This window comes from Rhincodon typus, chromosome 25 (genome assembly GCF_021869965.1).
Source record: "Rhincodon typus isolate 14 chromosome 25, sRhiTyp1.1, whole genome shotgun sequence".
Lineage (NCBI taxonomy): Eukaryota > Metazoa > Chordata > Chondrichthyes > Orectolobiformes > Rhincodontidae > Rhincodon > Rhincodon typus.
This window is the reverse complement of record NC_063356.1, coordinates 2,017,431-2,025,600: the sequence shown is the minus strand read 5'-3', so window position 1 is coordinate 2,025,600 and position 8,170 is coordinate 2,017,431. Positions and strand designations below refer to the sequence as shown.

Here is an 8,170-nt window from a genome sequence, read left to right as displayed (position 1 = left end):
AGTCCCATATCTGTCAGTGAGTGTTTACAGACCTGTTTCTGTCAGTGTGTGTTTACAGACCTGTATCTATCAGTGAGTGTTTACAGTCCCATATCTGTCAGTGAGTGTTTACAGACCTGTATCTTTCAGTGTGTGTTTACAGCCCTGTATCTGTCAGTGTGTGTTTACTGCCCTGTATCTGTCAGTGTGTGTTTACAGCCGTGTATTTGTCAGTGTGTGTTTATATTCCTGTATCTACCAGTGAGTGTTTACAGTCCCATATCTGTCAGTGAGTGTTTACAGCTCTGTATCTGTCAGTGTGTGTTTACATTCCTGTATCTATCAGTGAGTGTTTACAGTCCCATATCTCTCTTGAGTGTTTACAGCCCTGTATCTGTCAATGTGTGTTTACAGCCCTGTATCTGTCAGTGTGTGTTTACATTCCTGTATCTATCAGTGTGTTTACAGTCCCATATCTGTCAGTGAGTGTTTACTGCCCTGTATCTGTCAGTGTGTGTTTACAGCCCTGTATCTGTCAGTGAATATTTACAGCCCTGTATCTGTCAGTGAGTGTTTACAGCCCTGTATCTGTCAGTGTGTTTACAGACCTGTATCCGTCAATGTGTGTTTACAGCCCTGTATCTGTCAGTGAGTGTTTACAGTCCCATATCTGTCAGTGAGTGTTTACAGACCTGTATCTTTCAGTGAGTGTTTACAGACCTGTATCTTTCAGTGTGTGTTTACAGTCCTGTATTTGTCAGTGTGTGTTTACAGCCCTGGATCTGTCATTTTTTTTTACAGCCGTGTATCTGTCAGTGTGTGTTTATATTCCTGTATCTATCAGTGAGTGTTTACAGTCCCATATCTGTCAGTGAGTGTTTACAGCCCTGTATCTTTCAGTGTGTGTTTACTGCCCTGTATCTGTCAGTGAGTGTTTACAGCCCTGTATCTTTCAGTGTGTGTTTACTGCCCTGTATCTGTCAGTGTGTGTTTACAGCCCTGTATCTGTCAGTGAGTGTTTACATTCCTGTGTCTATCAGTGAGTGCTTTACAGTCCTGTATATGACTGTGAGTGCTTACAGTCCTATATCTGACAGTGAGTGTTTACAGATCTGTATCTCTCAGGCTTTGCTTATAACACTGTTGGCAGCCTGTTCGATCGTTTTTGTGGTGGTTGATAGTGTACATGATAGTGGTCCCATTTTGGACTACAATCCCCAGCATCCCTCTGAGCGGGGCCTGGCCCAGCAGGTGACTGAAACTGACTCGGATCAGCTGGAGGGGGGAATCTTGCGTCAGTTTTAGTAAAACCCACCTCTGGCGGCAGGGACAGGAATCCAAACAACACACGCTGCAGCGAAAGCTCCACTCCTGACCTTCAGCGGGTAAGTGACTACGGGTTTACACAGAATTAGACCGAATTCCGGAAAACAGAAGCTGCTACATTCGTGTTACATTGTCACCAGTTGGGTGATATGTGGAGAGGAACCAGCGAGGCTACAATGTTGCCGGAGGGATCAATCTTACTTTTGACAGATGTCATTATTCTGATTGCTGTCCTTGAGTGCCAGGCGAGATTACTTAACCAATGTATAAAGTACTGAACAGAAAAGGCATTTAACCAACATGGTAGATCTGTATCACCCGGAGCAAATACCGGGATTGTAAGGGACAGAAAGTTAAGAGAGCAGAATGTAAGGAATGTTACTCCCATGTTGTTGCTCTCCCCGCCGCTGCCGAATTCCTATCGCGGATATTTATATCCCCCACAAGATGGTCCGGGTCTAACACGGGAGGAAAAGGCAGCGACCTCTACAGATTGCTGTTCACTCGATCTCTGAGGATTAAATCCCGGCACAGCAATCTGGAACCATCAAAAAAACTCATCTGCTCATTTCCCCCAGCCCCGCCTGCCAATTTAGAGAAAATTAATCTCACGTTCGGTAGAGTTCCTGCAGCACATTCCCTGCGGGCCGGGGCCGATCTCTTGATCATCCCGAGACGTCGGATAATTTTGCACTGACAGCCGGAATTTATATAGCGCCCTCCACCACCCCAAGCACCTTTGAACTGTATTTATTATAGTGCTCCTAAATGAGGTGATGGTCAGGGACAGGGACAGGTAGGTAAGGGGAGTCCGGGTCAGTGGTAGACAAGGACTTGGTTATCTGTTTGGATGTGAGAGTGAAGTTTGCCAGTGAAATAAACAACAGAAAGCAGGGCACGGCGGACTCGGGTGGTGATAGAAGGCAGTGTATTCAGCAAGCCTGATTCTGCCGTTCGAACCTGCTCGCCCACTGTTACTATCAGGGAATGTCATGGGGACCGGGTTTGAATCCTGTCATGGTGGAATATGTTTCTAAAGAAATTCTAGAAACTAGAGTCTAATGATGAACATGAGTTGATTGTTGGGGGAAAAAACACTAATGCCATTTTGGTCTAGTCTCCAGACCAAATGTGGTTGACTTTTAACTGCCCTCTGGGCAATTAGGGTTGGGCAATAAGTGCTGGCCTAGCCAGTGATACTCATGCCCAGTGAATGAATTTAAAAAAGCACTGAAGACCGTGTTCACTGCATGGTGCTAGGGTTCAAGATATCTTTTTGGGCTGGAGATGAACTTGGATTGGGAGGAACAAGGTCCAGTTGTCATGGTCTGTGTAGGAACCAATATCCTTGGTAGATCTTGGAATACGTCCCCTTGAGCAGGTTCGAGGACTGAGTCCAATTGAAAACAGAATCTCAGCACCAGTCTCCAGATTCTTGTGTGAGCCACACAGGAATTGGCATAGGAGAGGTGGCAGTGTAATGGTATTGTCTCTGGGTTAATAATCCAGAGCTTGGGCTAATGTTCTGAGACCTGGACTCAAGGCCCACCATGGTAGGTGGTTAAAATTTGGATTCAATAAAAGTCTGGATTTGAAAATAAAAATGCTGATCCAATAGTTTGTTGTTTAAAACCCCTTCGCATGCGTTAATGTCCCTTCAGGAAGGAAATCTGCTACACGTGACTTCAGATCCACAGCAATGTAGTTGACACTTAATGCCCCTCTGGACAATAAGTGCTGACCCAGGCAGTGACATCCTCATTCCGTGAATGAAGTAAAAAAAATCTTTGTCTTTACAGTGTAACAAAAAAAATTCTTTAAATAATAGTGAAACAAGGGTCTAGAGAGAATGAGGAACTTAAAGAAATGAGTAAATAAATAACATTGAAGAAAGCAGTAAGACTAAAGATGACAAATTCCTGCTCCTGACGACCTACTCTCCAGGGTTTTGAAGATGGCTATATGGATAGTGAATTCACTAGTCTTAATGTTCCACAATTTCCTAGATTCTAAAATGGTCTGGGTGAATTGAAAAGTCACAAATTAATGCTGCTCTGTCCGAGAGGAGGAATAGGGAAAACAGGGAACTGAAGAACAGGTAGTCTGATATCAGATAAAGAACAAAGATTATTACAGCACATGAACAGCCCCTTCGGCCCACCAAGACTGGGGCAACACACGACGCCTTTCTAAACTAAAGACCTCTTGCCTCTAAACTGTTCGTATCCCTCTATTTCCTGCCTATTCATTTATCTGTCAAGATGCTTCTTAATCCGCTTCTACCATCTCCTCTGGCAGTGCATTCCAGGCACTTACCACCCTCTGGGTTAAAAAAAAACTTGCCTCTCACATTTCCTTTAAACTTTCTCCCTTTTACCTTAAACCTATGTCTGTTCTTAATTGACATTGCACCCTGAGAAAAAGAAGCTGCTTATCAAATGTATCCATACCTCTCAGAATTGTGTAAACTTCTATCAGGTCACCCTTCATCCTTTGACATTCAAGTGAAAGCAAACCAATTTCTCCTCATAGCTAGCACCAAAGAAATATTTTAGAGCCTATTATTTGGGATGTGGCAGCTCAGCGATTAGAGAAGAAAAAGAATCCTTTGATAAGGTTGAGTTAGCACAAATTTATGAACTCAAAAATGCCGTTTGAGACATCTTTTTTGAGTTTGAAGCTGGCGGGGTAGATGAGGGTTATCAAGCCGGTACAATGTATTTGGATTTTCATAAGGTTTTTAGAAAGGCATCATAGAAGAGGCAGCTACACAATATTAGGACTCATGGGATTGGAGTTGTATATGATGCAGATTGAGATTTGGTTAATGGACCAAAAATTGAGCAGCAATGAAGGGATCATTTTCAGGCTGGGGGTCTGTCACTCATGGACCGCTGCAAGGATGCATTTTAGGGCTTAGCTCTTTATAATCAAAATCATTGACCCTGGAAGGGACTGAGGCTAATGTATCTCACTTTGCTGAGAACATAGGGGCACAGTCTCAGATTAACTGGTCATTTAAAATGAGCTGACGTAAACATTCCTCTTTCGGAGGGTTAAAAATCAGATAGTTAGGAGTCCCTTCTTCAGAATGATTGATATGTGGAGTAGGCTGCAGGCAGGAAAGTGACGTTTTGGATTCTAGACAAGAGATAACCTGACACGATAATGGGGGATTCTGAAATTCTGTGAAGGAGTATGGAGAGCTCTTAAGATTTTGGCATTGATCTTTCTGTCATTCTGCTTTTGACCTGTTGTACTGCCATTGTATATTGTCCCTCCTTTCATTTTCTTGCTGTCACGTCCTGCAAGTGTTAATTCTACGCTGGGGCTCCAGAGATGCCCTCTGCCAGATTTCTCACCTATGCCTGACCCCTGGACAGTGACTTCCAGCAGTCTGTTTGATCACAGCTCCAATTCACTTATGTCTACCAAGCACTCTCTCAGCCTCAGTTACTGAGTACAACCATCGACTCTTGCAACACAGAAAGATGCCACTCTGCCCGTTGTGTGTTTGCTGTCTCTCTGAAGCAGATATTTAATTGTTCCACTTTGCTGTTCTCTGCCTATAATCCTGAAAATATTTGCCCCTTTTAGGTATTTGTCCAAGTTCCTTTTGAAAGTTACTATTGAAACTGTTTACACTGCTCTTCAGGCAGCACATTTAAGATTATGACAATTCACCAAGTTTTTAAAAAATCTTTTCATCTCTCTTCTGATTTCTTTTGCCAATTATTTCTACTCTGTGTCTCTCTGATTATTGATTCCTCTATCAATGGAAACAGTTTCCCCCTGTCTGCCCCAGCAAAACCCCTCATCATCTTCAAAACTTCTGGGGAGGGTCGAGGTAGTTGGGTCGTGTTGTGGACAGTGAGGAGGGCTGTTCTCGGTTACAAAGGGACATAGATAGGATGCAGAGCTGGGCTGAGAAGTGGCAGATGGAGTTTAATCCTGAAAAGTGTGAGGTGATTCATTTTGGAAGGACAAACTTGAAAGCAGAATACAGAGTTAATGGAAAGATTCTTGGCAGTGTGGACGAGCAGAGGGATCTTGGGGTTCATGTCCACAGTTCCCTGAGAGCTGCCACCCAGGTGGATAGAGTTGTTAAGAAGGCGTATGGTGTGTTAGCTTTCATTAATAGAGGGATGGAGTTCAAGAGCCGTGGAAGTTATGCTCCAGCTATACAAAAGCCTGGTTCGGCCACATCTGGAGTATTGTGTCCAGTTCTGGTCGCATCATTACAGGAAAGATGTGGAGGCGTTGGAAAAGGTGCGGAGGAGATTTACCATGTTGCCTGGAATGGAGGGTAGGTCTTACAAGGAAAGGTTGAGAGAGCCAGGGCTTTTCTCTTTAGAACGATGAAGGATGAGAGGTGACTTGATAGAGGTGTACAAAATGATCAGAGGTATAGATAGAGTAAACAGCCAGAGACTTTTTCCTAGGGTGCAGGTAGCTATTACGAGGGGACATAGTTTTAAAGTGAGTGGAGGTAGGTACAGGGGAGACGTCAGAGGTAGGTTCTTTACTCAGAGAGTGGTAGGGGCGTGGAATGCATTGCCGGAGAGGGTAGTGGAGTTGGCCTCATTAGGGGCATTTAAGTGGCTATTAAATAGGCATATGGATGATAGTATAAGGTAGGGGTGGAGGTTAGACAGACCTTAGGTTTAGGGTAAAAGTTTGGCACAACATCGTGGGCTGAAGGGCCTGTACTGTGCTATACTGTTCTATGTTCTAGTACTGGCTCTATCCTCCCAACAAAGGCTTATATTGAATGGTTACATCAGCACAGAAACAAGCCCAACAGGTCCATGCTAGTGTTTCTGCACCAGATATCCCTCCTCCCACCCGTCGTCAACACACACCCCAGCAACACATCCTTCTGTTCATTTCATTCTTTTGTGTTTATCCGGCTTCTCCTTCCAATGAGTGAGCATAGATAATCAACAATACAAAAACACCCAACATATTTACTCAGAACAAGTAACAGAAAGCTATTTAAAAAAAAGGGAGTTTTTGGAGTGATTAAAAATTGGAGAGGCCTTGTTATGGAGGCATTTCTGAAAGGAAATGAAGCCTGAACAAACTGGGGAAATACCAGCTGGGGTTTCACTTTTAAAATAAAAAGTTCAATGTCCATTTTTTTTCCTGCAGTTTGCTTGTGTACTGAACTTTTTAAAGCGTATGTTTGTATAATGTGAATGAGTGTTAACATGCTGTCTGTTTACTACACTATCACTACTACAGCTGCACCGTGGAACTCAGGATTTTGACTCAATGTAGCAATGATAGTGTGTCAGATCAAAGCTTTCAGTTTTGAACTCCCCCCATGAATTTAATTCATTCCTCCACCCCCTCAAATGTTATCATGCACCTGAGTTTCATCTGTAAATGTTACACATCTCTTTAAAGTATGGACACATTAGCAGGGAGCCCTGCCAATACTGACCCTTACTTGTCCCCTCCCTGCAAGATATCCTGGGCACCCCCTGGGGCATGAGTGGCAAAACTCAGCTCCCCCTGCCCTTTGTAGATATCACGACAGGTACCACAAGGGGATCCCTCCTATACCAAAGCAGCACTTCTTCATCTGTCATTTCCAACAGAGAGAGGCATCTTACTGACCCCAATGTCATCATTAAAGGCTCTTTCTCCCTCTCTCTCTCACACAAACACACAAACACAATCTCTCACTCTCTGTCTCTCACACAGACACAGACACACACACACACACACACACAAACATCCACTCTCTCACACTGACACACAAAAAAAACACTCTCTCATGCTCACACACACACACAAACATGCACTCTCTCATGCTTTCACACACACACACACACACACACACACACACACACACAAAACATCCACTCTCTCCCTCTCTCTCTCACACACACGCACACACACAGACAAACACGCACTCTCTCACACACACGCACACACACACAGACAAACACGCACTCTCACACACACACACACAGACAGACAAACACGCACTCTCTCACACACACACACAGACAAACACGCACTCTCTCACACACACACACACAAAACATCCACTCTCTCCCTCTCTCTCTCACACACACACACACACAGACAGACAAACACGCACTCTCTCACACACACACAGACAGACAAACACGCACTCTCTCACACACACACACACAGACAAACACGCACTCTCTCTCACACACACACACACACACAGAGACAAACACGCACTCTCTCACACACACACACACACACACAGACAAACACGCACTCTCTCACACACATGCAAACACGCACTCTCTCACACACACGCAAACATGCACTCTCTCAAACTCACAAACACTCCCACACACACACACAAACACGCACAAACACACACACTCTCACTCACACACACACAAGCACGCACTCACTCGCACTCTCTCGCACTCACACACACACACTCTCTCTCGCACTCACACTCACACACTCACACACACCCACACACCCTCACACCCTCACACCCTCACACTCTCACACTCTCACACTCTCACACTCTCACACTCTCACACACTCACACACTCACACACTCACACACTCACACACTCACACACACTCACACACTCACACACTCACACACTCACACACTCTGTCACACACACACTCACACACACAAACACGCACTCTCTCACGCTCACACACACACAAACACGCACTCTCTCACGCTCACACGCACTCTCTCACGCTCTCTCACACTCTCTCACACAAACACACACTCTTTCACACACTCTCACACAAACACACACTCTCTCACACAAACACACACTCTGTCACACTCACACACACAAGCGCACACAAACACGCACTCTCTCACGCCCACACGCGCACACAAACA

At 44.7% G+C, this 8,170-nt stretch overlaps 1 protein-coding gene across 2 annotated transcripts in view; it reads left to right on the top strand.

The window, feature by feature from the left end:
- Positions 1 to 1,296: 1,296 nt before the first annotated feature.
- Positions 1,297 to 8,170, top strand: part of tfeb (transcription factor EB) — a 114,450-nt gene continuing 107,576 nt past the window's right edge. Inside the window, exon 1 of one of the 2 annotated variants that reach the window (XM_048612001.1) lies at positions 1,297 to 1,364. The gene's annotated coding sequence lies outside the window, so the exon portion shown is untranslated. The remainder of the gene's footprint in view (positions 1,365 to 8,170) is intronic. The other variant, XM_048612002.1, reaches the window with a different exon arrangement.